Here is an 11,966-nt window from a genome sequence, read left to right on the forward strand (position 1 = left end):
GGGCCCTATAAGCAGTAGGGGACACCCTCTCCTTACTTCCGGAGAGGTCTCTCTGATGCCCACATGGGATCTCCCAGCTCGGAGTCCCAGTGTCTCCCCGTGCCGTGCCGTCAGATTCCCGCTTCCCACTCCTCCAAAGCCTGAGTGCTCTCCCCCTCCCCACTACTGGCCTCTCCCCCCACCCCCAATCCCCCAGCTGGCTGGGCTCTTTGCTGTACCCTACCCCCTGCTTTGGATCATCTTCAGCCTGGCTGCTTCTCTGGCTCTGTCTTTGCTTGTCTGATTCCTGTTGGCCTTTAAGACCCACCTCCGGCTGACCTGACCTCCCTGACCTCCGGCTGGGTTTGGCCATCTCGTCCGAGCCTCCTGAGCACCCCTCTGTCCTAGCCTCAGCGCCCTGTGCGGTAACTGGGGGAGGGCCCTCACTGGGACTGGCTCTTGGTGCCCAGCACGGGGCTGCACCCAGGCTGGCTGTGGGGCTGAAGATAACGGTGGTGGAGAGCTCAGCCAGGCCAGAGATGTGTGCCTGAAAGGAGCCTGGCACACCCTTCTCCCGGACTCTGCCTCTCCGAAACCGTGGCACCAAACCGCAGAGCAACAGCTGTTCGTGTCCAGCCCCCGATTTATCGTGGGGAACCAGCCCCAGAGATGGACAGTCCTGTATCCTGAGGTGTCAAGGCAGGTGGGCCTGAAGCCCAGGGCTCCCAAAGGCCCGTCCGTCCATCCGTCTGTCGACACCAGGCATTCTTTTGGCCCTAACACTGCCTCTCCTGCTCCCAACCCCATCCCCACCCACAGCTCTAGAATGGAAAATCACCTGGCGGGTCGCCACCTGAGGACCTCAGACTGCCTGCAGCCCCTGTGGAGGCCCCTGCCTGGGCCCGGGGTGGGGAGAGGAGTGGGGGAACTCTGCCCAAGGGGAGAGGCTGATGTATTTTCCCTCAGTGTTGCATGAGGCTGCTCCCCTGCCCGGAGCCTGGATGTCTGCCAGCTGCCCTAACCACCATCTCCTTCCCTCTCCCCATCCAGGGCCTCTCTCCAGGGATCCCCCACCCCCCTCCGTGCCACAGGCAGCGGTGCAGTCACAGCTGGTTCCAGGATGGTGGTTTGGGCCTGGCCGGCCGCCATGCCCACAGCCCTAACTGCCTGCCTGCCTGCCCGCCTGCCTGCTTGCCTCTCTCCTCGCCTGCAGGCCTTGGGTCTCCATTGGAAATTACCCTCCCCCAGCTCCCAGTTCAAAGGGCTTGGGGGATGGCCAGCTCAGTTCCTCCCTTCCCTGCCCACTGCGGGCACCCCCCACCCTCATACCATGGGCAGGCCAGGTGGACTGTCCATCACAGCCTTCTGGGGCTGCAGGGTCTTGGCCAGGTGGCTGGTCTGTCCCCCTTGTTGGCTGCCCGCTGCGGTTTCATCACTAGGGCTGGTTACTAGGCAACGGCGTCCAAGGAGGACTTGGCTGGGCTCAGGGCTGGCAGGGCTGCTGCAGGCTGCTGCGGGAGGTGAGCATCCAAGCCAAAGGAGGCCAGGGTCACGGTCAGCAGTCTTGGGAAGGGTGGGGACTGTGTCTCAGTCCTACAGCCTTAGACACCCCCCTCCCCCGCATCTCCTGGAGAGGCTCCCTACCCTGCCCTGAGAAAGCCGTCTTCAGGCGCCTGGACACACAGAACACCCAGACTTCCAGGAGCCTGAGGGAGGGCGCTCTTCCTCTCTGGGGGCTAGGGGTGCGCCCCCCCCCCGGCAGCCTGAGTTTGGGGACCACCTCTCAGACACCCCAGTGTCCAGGCTGTGGAGCCTCACACCGATAGATTTAAATCCTGCTCTGCCCCCTAAATAGATCGGAGGTACGCCTGCTTCTCTGAGCCTCCATTACAAGACCCCTTGTGGCGCTGGGGGTGACACACAGGCTTGCTAACTGCAAGTCGGCAGTTCCAAACCACAAGCTACTCCTCGGGAGAGAGATGAGGCTCACTACGCCCATGCAGATTTGCCGTCTGGCAACCCCACAGGGACGGTTCTTCCCTGTCTTCTGGGCCCCGTGAGACAGAACTGACTCCATGGCAGTCGTGTGTGTGTGTGTGTGTGTGTGTGTGTGTGTGTAGTTTGAGCTGCATCTGGCCTCTGTGCCCGGTGCATAGGGCCTGTTCACGTCCCCCAAGCCCCAAGGTCTGGGCACCATGCTCAAGGGCATGGCAAGGAGGCATTACCATTGCCATGGCCCACACACTGGTCTGCAGCTTTGCCCCAGACCCAGGCAGGCAATCCATCTTCATGTCCAGGGACAGCCCGTGTCTCCACCTTGCCCACGCCCCCACCCCGGCTGCGGACCTCATCATCTGAGGACCCTGGTTCCATTGCAGCCTGATTCCATTGCAGCCTGGAACCCTGGTTCCATTGCAGCCTGACGTAGCGGCAAGGACACGCTCACACAATTGTGAGGAGGGCTTGGGACCAAGCGGTGCTCTCTCCGTCCCACCCATCTGTCCGTGCTGCGGGGCATCGGGTGGCTATGAGTCTGAGTGGGCATCTCCTTGAAGGTGTCAAACACCAGACAAATCGACAGAGTGCCTTTCCCGGGTGACTTAAATGTTTGGCAAATAGGAACTCCTTTAATTGTGTTAATCCATTTAGTGGATTAAGTCACAGGGTCGTTTATTTGACTTAATCCAATTAATGGATTAGCTGGAGTCATGCTGAGGTGACCCACTGAAGGAGCCCTGGTGGGGTCGGGCTCTCCTGGTTTCTCTGGCCAGGAGCCCACTCCGGCCACTCCGCAGGGGGTGAGGGTGGGTGGGGGTGTGATGTGACCCAGGGCAGGTCAGAGTTTCCGGAAGAGCAGTGATGGCTAATTAAAACTTTGGCTCATGGAGACCCCCTTGGGGCAGGGATTGCCTCAGTCAGGTCCCTTGTGGGGGTCCCCTAATTGGACCCCTGGGCCCTAGTACTGATGCAAACTTACCTGTCAGAGGATAACACACAGGGAGGGAGGGAAGAGGGAGAGGAAAAAATAACAACCCTCCCCCTACCGCGCGCACACACACACACACACACCACACCCCAGGAGTGATGAGTTTGCAGTCCCTAGACCACTGAGGAGCTGTGTGACCCTGCACCAGTTGCTTGGCCTCTCTGAGCCTTGGTTTTAAAAAGGGAAAACTATCTTGGAGGGTACGAGGAGCGGTATGGGACGTTCCTAGAACAATGTCTGCCCCTTGGAGACAGGGCGCATCCAGCGGGTGCCATGCTTTTTCCTGTTACACCGCAATCCGGGCTCACTCATCTTTCACTTCTCAGAGCGCCCCGGGAAGGCGGAGGGGGCGGGCAGGCCTTGTGTGCGCGTGCATGCGTGCGTGGGTTCCTACGGATGCGCTCCTGTGCAACCCTCTCCGTGTCCGTGCTCCATGACCCACCCTACCAGGCCCTGGGCCTCCTGAATGAGGGGTCTGAGGGTTGGGGGTTCCGTAGGAGGTCAAGGACAAAGGCAGCAAGTTTGGGATGCGGGTGGAGGGCTCGGGGGCAAAGGAGCAGCCCAGGGCCTGGAGAGCTCTTCTGGGGGCAATGTGGAGACAGAGCAGGGAGCTAGCAAGATGGGATCACTTCCCGGGCTGCCCTCTCCTCTGTAAGGCCCCTAACAGCCACAGAGCGCAAGCCCACCTGCTTGGAGCCCGCACAGCAGATGTTTGTAGAGGGATGAAACAGCTCAAAGTCCAGGGGAGTGAGCCCAGACCAGTCCCAAAGGACCCAGCCCATCCCATCCCTGCCGCCTTTGCCCACAGAGCACCCCCAACAGGACGGGGCCCTGCCCCTCCCTCCTGAGCTGCTCCCAGAGCAGAGCATCCTGTCCCCCCCCCCGACCCCCCCCCACCCCCGTCAGCGGGCTTAGAATGAGACCAGGGAGCATGTGGAGGCGGCTGGTCAGCACCGATCAAGCCACCCCCGCCTTTCCTACCCCACCCTGGTCAGCCTGACCCTGTAGCTCACTCAGGCGCCAGTGAGCACGGTAATGAGCTCCCATCAGGCTTGGCTGCCTTTGATAGGCTCCCAGAGAAGGGCTTTCAGGTGAGCCCCTGACCTCTGGGCCCTAGCGGCACAAGTCCAGGCAGGCCATGCGTCCTGGCTGTCCTTCCTGATGCGGGCTCCCAGGAGGACCACAGCAGAGCAGAATCCCCCTTTCAGGGGCTTTGGGGCAGAAGAGCACCCTTCCCCGCAACGCCCCCTGGCCCCCACCAGGGCAAGGCTCTCCCCAGCAATCGCTGGGCCTCTGCAACAGCAACAAATCCACCGTCCCCAGTCGGCTTTGCTTAGAGAGTGATGTCAGGGAGCTGCTGGGCAGGCCCTGATGACCCCCCAGTCCCCAGACTTGATCTGTTACTTGCATACCCCTTGAAGTGGCTAGAGTACCCCCAGCCCTAGCTAACCTCCGTGGGATGACTGCCTGGTACCCTGGCGGGGTGGCTGCTGGGGAGAAAGAGGGTTGTGTGTGTGTGTGTGTGTGTGTATGTGTGTGTGTGAGAGAGCGAGAAGGCCACCTGACAGAGACAGGAAGAAGGTGGTAACAAGTACTCCCAGGGAGTGGGTGGGTCCCCCACACAGCAGAGGGGCTCTGTAGTCAGGGCAGACGGAGTCTTTAGGCCCCTCCCATTCTGAGCTCAGTTTCCCCAGCTCAGACCAAACATGGGGACAATCATAGTCACAGCCCCCAGGTTCCAAAGGAAGAGCACAGAGGCCGGGTGGGGGTGGGGGTGGGGGCCAGGCAGGGCACTGGGCCACCAGAAGGATGGGAGCAGGCAAGAGAAACCAGTTCTTGCCCCCACCCCCAGATAGAGGGCAGCACTGGCCAGGGGGAGGGGTGTGGGAACCCCACAGGGTGCTGCTCAGGCTTGGAGCAGGGAATGCATGTCATGCAGGCGGGTGGGTACAGGGTGAGGTGCAGGGGACCCAGGGAGGTAGGAAGTCAGCCCTACTCAATGTAAGAGCCGACCTGGGGCTCACCTCAGTTATGGTCAGTCAAGAGATTAGGAACCGAGCTGCAGGAGAGGCCAGGGCCTCTACTGGCTTGGCTAAGATAGGACCTGACTGGCAGGCAGCTTCTAGCTCAATCTAGAAAAGTCCACTGCTTACAGATGGTTCCCTCCCTGTCCTGGTGCCTAAAACTCCCTGTGGGTAAACCTGTTTTAGATAAGCCTTGCTTTCTTGGAGGAGAAAGGTGCTCGAGGCCCTAAACCAGACTGAGACCCCCAACTTGCAGCTTGTGGTAGGGGGACCTCAAGCAGGCCTTCAGCATGTGTTCAGTGAACCCATGTCCCTTCCTCACGCCAGTTCTGAGAAGCAGGCAGCACTCCGAGGAGATGCACGGGGCTGAAGTGGGGTGGAGGATACGTACTAAGGCACTTGTTTGTGGCTCCCCACACTGTCGGGTTGGGGGAGGGTTTAAGTCCATGCCTTCCTTTCAAATCAGCAGACCCAGCTCGCCTGCCTTCCTGCTGGCAAGATACGGGAAAATCAAGCCGAGTCAGGCAGTGAGGCAAAGGGTGAGTGAGACCCTGAGCTCAGTGCTGTGGTCCCATCTGCTAGGACTTTCCATGGACGGCAGGCTGCTCTCAAGCCAGTGGACACGGTGTGGAGCCAGCCTATCTGGAAAGCCGAAGGAGGGACAGTTCAGAGCGAAGTCTCTGCTCTCCTCGCCACACAGGGTGACGCTCTGCTCCTGCGCTGGCTGTGTGAGGTCATCCGTCGGCCATATCAGCCCGGTCTTCCCCCGCAGTTCTGTGACTCCCTGTGCTGTGCGCAGCGTGAGTCTGTCTCTGCTCTTGACTGGGTGGAACCCATCCCAGCCTGTCTCCAAGCCAACCCCAGCCCATTCTAGTCCCAACTCCCAATCCTTGTCCCAGCTCGGTGCCTCTCTGCGTTCTATTGTGCACCAGAGACTTAGAAGACACCCCACCCCCCCGTGAGGGAGGGGAAAGGCTCTGCTGGGCTGTGGCCTCCTTGGCTGTCATCTGTACAGGGACAAGTTGCCAGGCTGCCCTCCACCCCCCCCCCCCCCACACACACACACCCAGGAGTGGCTGGGAGAATCCATCTGCCTGTACCAAGTTGTGACAGGCCTCCCTGTCAGCAGCTCAAGGGCCCTCCCTGAGCCTGAGTATGGGCTTCAGGGGCTGGGCCTGAAGACTGGAACCCAGTTCTTCCGGGTTCAAATCCCAATTCTGCTCTTCCTGTTCTGAGCAGAGTTCCTCCCTCTACACAGGGATACAATTGGGAGAATGAGTGCCCGCCTCCAGCGTAACCAGACAGCTAAGTGAAGATCGTAACTGGGAACAAGCCAGCCCTGAGACAGGTACCATGATGCTGGAGGAGGGGGACCTGCGGATATGGAGGGGCTTGGTCTGGGCTCTGCAGCCTGGGATGTGTGTGGCTGCTAGGGACTCTGACCTGGGACAGCTGAAGGACCCCCCCGCCCCCCAACATAGCCCTCGCTAGGATGTGTGCTGCCCCTCCCAGCCAAACTTAAACCTGACGCCTTCAATCCCCTCATACCACCTCCCCTGCTCCCACCTCTCCCTGTCTGGGGACTCTACCCAGGGCTGTGGAGTGTGGATCGCATCATTACCTGCCTTGTTTCTCACTGTCATCCAGTCAAGGCTGACTCATGGTGACCCCAGAGGGCAGGGCAGAACTGCCCCTGTGGGTTCCCAAGACCGTAACTATTGATGGGAGTAGAAGGCCCCCGTCTTTCTTCTTTAGGATGGCTGGTGCCTTCAAACTACCGACCTTGCAGTTAGCAGCCCAACAGGTAACCATATACCACCACGACCCCTTTAGCAGCTGACCAGCCCCTGAGCGATGGAAGTCGGGCCTGGTGACACCCAGAGAAGGAGCCTGAAGCAAGTGAGTGACAGATCTGACTGCCAGGCAGCAGCAGAGTCGGAGTCCGGCAAACCCAGGACTGTTCACTGAGATGTGGTCCGTTCACGAGGCCCTTCCAGCCACAATCCCCCATTTAGTCAGTTCATCCTTTTTTTTTTTGATAGAATTATGATTACTTTCATTTTTCTTTTTTAATACTGATGTTTTTTATTTGTTTTCTTGATTAAAAAATCATTTTATTGGAGGCTCGTACAACTCTTATCACAATCCATACTTCCATCCATTGTGTCAATCACATTTGTACATTTGTTGCCATGATCATTTTCAAAACATTTTCTTTCTACTTGAGCCCTTGGTATCAGCTCCTCATTTTTCCCCCTCCAGTAGGCACCCAAAGGCCCCCTCCCTCATGAGCCCTTGATAATTTATACATTATTATTTTTTCATGTCTTACACTGACCAATGTCTCCCTTCACCCACTTTTCTGTTGTCTGTCCTCCAGGGAGGGGGTTATATGTAGATCATTGTGATGGGTTCCCTCTTTTCCCTCCACCTTTCCCTTACCCTCCGAGTATGGCTACTCTCAGTATTGGTCCTGAGGTCGATCTGTCCTGGATTCCCTGTGTTTCCAGCTCTTATCTGTGTACATCCTCTGGTCTAGCCAGATTTGTAAGGTAGAATTGGGATCATGATAGTGGGAGGTGGGGGGAAGCATTAAAGAACTAGAGGAAAGTTGTGTTTCAGCGTTGCTATACTGCACCCTGACTGGCTCATCTCCCCGACACCCTTCTGAAAGGTGATGTCCAGTTGCCTACACATGGGCTTTGGGTCTCTACTCCACACACCCCCTCATTCACAATGATACAATTTTTTGTTCTTTGATGCCTGAAACCTGATCCTATCGATACCTCATGATCACACAGGCTGGTGTGCTTCTTCCATGTGGGTTTTGTTGCTTCTCAGCTAGATGGCCACTTGTTTACCTTTAAGCCTTTAAGACCCCAGATGCTATATATTTTGATAGCCGGGCACCATCAGCTTTCTTCACTACATTTGCTTATGCACCCACTTTGTCTTCAGTGATAGTGTCTGGAAGGTAAGCATCATGGAATGCCAGTTTAATAGAACAGTGTTCTTGCATTGAGGGAGTACTTGAGTGGAGGCCCAATGTACATTTGCTACCTTAATACTAAACCTGTAAATATTTGTACATAGATCTGTTTCCCCATTGTCATATATAAATGTATTTATATATGTACATGCCTTTATTTAGACCTCTATAAATGCCCTTTGCATCCTAGTTCTTTCCTATATTTCTTTTTACTTTCCTCTTGTCCCACTATCATGTTCAGCCTTCATTTGGGTTTCAGTAATTCCTCTCGGTTACATTGCCCTTGATCAAGCCCTACCAGGCCTCCTACACATGCCACGCCATCGATTTTGGTTCACTTGTTCTCTTGTCCCTGGGTTTGTTAACACCACTTCCTTTCTCCCACCTTCCCCTCTCTCATATCCTCCCAGAACTGTAGGTCCTGTTGCTTTCTCCTCCAGATTGTTTATCCCGCCTATCTTATCTAAATAGATCTGCAGAGATAATGTTTCTCTGTGGGTGTGGTTAGGATCCCATTTTAGTGGAAACCTGGGCAGCTCTATCCTTTCCTGTGGGCAGGGAGTTAAAACACTTGGCTGCTAACTGAAGGGTTAGTGGTTTGAATCTATCAGCCCCCGAATTGGAGTCAATTCATAGGGCCCTTTGAGGCATAATTCCTTGTGTGATGTATTAGTATTCTGCACCCTGTGCCTGTGACTACCATCTCATTTTGGAGGGCTTTCTCTTACCATACTAGTGCACAGGAGCCCTGCTGGAGTCGTGGTTACTTATGTGGCTGGTAACCACAAGGTCAGCAGTTCAAAACCACCAGCTGCTCTGCAGGAGAAAGATGAGGCTTTCTTCTCCCATAAAGAGTAATAGTCTCAGGACCCCATAGAGACAATTCGGCTGAGAATTTGCATGGACTCCTTGGCAGTGAGTTTTTAGTAGAGGGTGTGAACCAAGCCACACCCTTTGTCTCCCTGGGGTCATCTTTAGATTCTACCAGAGGGTGTGACTTCAGTTCCCATCCTTGGTGTCATTAGGGGGTAGAGGCAGCTAAAAGATAAAAAACAAACCTCCTTTAAGGCCAGTCCTCTGTTTCCTGGTGGAGCGTTGATAAAAGCCGACCTTCTGTGACCTTGGGACATGGGGCTTCTGGCTCTGGACTCTGCATTTGGCTCACCTCTGCCGACATCCAGATCTGGAAACTGACGGTACCCTACCACCGAGCAAGACATTGCCCCAAGCTGCCATGAGTTTCTGGAGCAGAACCCAGACCCGTGAGGGAATCTACTGAGCATCTTGGGAGAGCTGGACATCTGAGACAGGCTTCATCTTCCGCTCCTCCACATCGGTCTGCTATTCCTTCTTCTACAAACACCATTTGCAGCGCAGCTCAAGGGAGGAAGCTATGACTGGAAGCTTCTGCAAAGATTTACCGTGGAGCCTTGAAAACTGGAGGGCAGTTTCGCTGCCCTGCAGCCCTGTTCTGTGTTGGAGTTGACTGCTAGCACTGAGTTTGATTTGGTTGACGAGGGTGGATGTTGAGGTGGGTCTCTTAGTCCTGAATGACTAGAGAAACAAATCCAGAGACACTCCTACATGGATAAGCAAGAGCTCCCTATCTTCTTATAGGTGCTATGCTGGCACCAAAAACCCCTATCACAGTGGGGGTGTCCAGTCACCCACTACTTGTCTGTTCTCTCTTCATAGCCCCTACCCCTGTCCTTGGCTCCCACTGCTTTGGGGTTTATAACAGTGAGGTTAAAATATGTCAATTCATTGATCCATTAATATGGCCCTGCTAGCCAAAATCCCTTATGTGTTGTATTATAAATTCTAGCCTCTACGCCTGTGGATATAATCCCGTTTTGGAGGGAGTCCTGTGTTACAGGAGACAGGTGGGATGCATTCTGAGTCTCACCTCCGTAGAGAGATGACTCAAGTCACCACCTTGTGTTTCCTGGGTGTATGGTACAGTCTACTGACAGGCAAAACCCACCTCCAGGAAGAGTAAGCCATCCCTGAAGGAAGCAGAGGCGCAGAGAAACCCAAGCACCGTCAAGGAAGAAGAGCCCTCGGTGGAGCATGTTTGAGATCTCTGAAGTGGCGGAGGCCAAGACCGGCGACTGCGGCACAGAGACCACGGGCCGAGCCTCAGAGCCAGGCTGAGACCAGAGACCCAGGCAATGAGACAGGAGATAGAACAGAGTCAGTGCCAGGATAATGCGTCTGCGAAGCAGGACAGCTGATTGGCTTCCTGGCTGATGGAGACAGAGGCCAGGGAGCCACCTGGCTAAGAGACTGAGGACCAGAGAGGCTCTGCTGTGGACCAGGGACTGCATCCGTATTGTTTACTGATCACTTCGTGCGATCACCTGATGATGTCCCTATAGCCAAAGCTAAACTCACTGCCTTCAAGTCAATTCTTCCTCATAACCCCCCCTCCCCCCCATACATCAGTGCAGAATTGCCTCTGTGAGTTTACAAGGCTGCGTGTCTTTACAGGTGTAGAAAGTATCCTCTTTCTCCCTCTGAACTGGTAGTTTCGAACCGCTGACCTTGTTGTTAGCAGATCAACACATACCCCATTACACCCCCGGGGGCTCCTAGCTTCTCTCATAAACCATAACGTTGGGTGTCTCGTCTGTGAAGCCTATGTGGCCGCTGGAACAAATGACTTGCCGGAGCCCAGCAGTAGAGTGGCCTGGGAGGGATGGTTGGTAAAGAAAGAGGAGGCTGGGGGCGTTCAGGCACATCCAACAGCTGCCTCCTGGCCCCAGGAAGCCAGAGGAGGCCAGCTGTGGCCCCCATGCTGTTTGACACAATGTATCCCCCTGACTCGGAAGGCAAACTCACATCCTGGTGGCTCCTGATCTCAGGCACCCCCTGCAGCCTGGCTGGGCTGTCTTCTCACTCTCAAAAGGAGTGGCGTGCTTTCCTTACTGGGCGCAGAGGAAGGAAGAGACTTGGATGAAAACGAACTGGCATCGCCATCTCCTCTGGACGGTCCCCAGGGATGGCCCAGCCAGCTCCAGCTGGATTCCCTCCCTTCTCCTCTCAGGCAGGAGGAGGAGGAGATGGTGGTGGGAGTGATGGTGTGGCGTCCACCCCCACCCTCAAGGTGGCTTCATCACCTCACCTGGGACCTCCCCATCTCGGCTGCCCCCTAATGCAGCCACTACATACCCAGATTCCAACTTTGACAGGCATCAGCTCCTACTGTGCCGCCTCACCCTTGACCCGTGCTGGCCTGCCTTTCCTTTTGCATTCAGCTTTAGGGCTGCTGGGGCGCGGCTCCTGGGGGTCTCAGGCCCACAGGCTCACCTAGACCAGTGGTTCTCAACCTTCTTAATGCCATGACCCTTTCATATAGTTCCTCATGTGGTGGTGACCTCCAACCATAACATTATTTTCGTTGCCACTTCATCACTGTCATTTTGTTATTGTTATGAATCAGGCGGCCCCTGTGAAAGGGTCTTTCAACCCCCCAAAGGGGTCGTGGCCCACAGGTTGAGAACCACTGCCCTAGACTGTCATAACCCTACCCTTACCAAACGACACATGGTATAAACCAAACCAAACCGGGCCAGCCGGGATAGACCAAAGGGGTCCCAGCCACTCCTTCATCTTCCCCTCTCTTCCCTCATGGGTAATTTATGAATAAAAATACCCAAAGGGCTGTTGTGAGAAGCAAATCTGAGCCCCAGTGTATTGGTCTATACCAGTAAATGCACAATAAGGGAGAGTGGGTGAATGTCCGATGGGACCGTGTGCTTCATTTCACTTCTACAGTGAAAAAAGAATGAGACCCGTAATAAGCACAATCAGGTGCGCTGCTGTCCACAGTGCATTTCTGAGGCCCCCACTGAGGTACCCTGCTCCCCTCAGGGTCTTTGAGGTCCCCCAGACTGGGTGCAAAGAGGTTCTCTAGGGTGGCAACAGAGAGAGGCAGGAGGTTGAGTTAGGAGTCAAGATGCAGGCTGGCAGGCCAGGGGCCTTTCTC

Source organism: Tenrec ecaudatus, chromosome 17 (assembly GCF_050624435.1).
Source record: "Tenrec ecaudatus isolate mTenEca1 chromosome 17, mTenEca1.hap1, whole genome shotgun sequence".
In the NCBI taxonomy this organism is placed as follows: domain Eukaryota; kingdom Metazoa; phylum Chordata; class Mammalia; order Afrosoricida; family Tenrecidae; genus Tenrec; species Tenrec ecaudatus.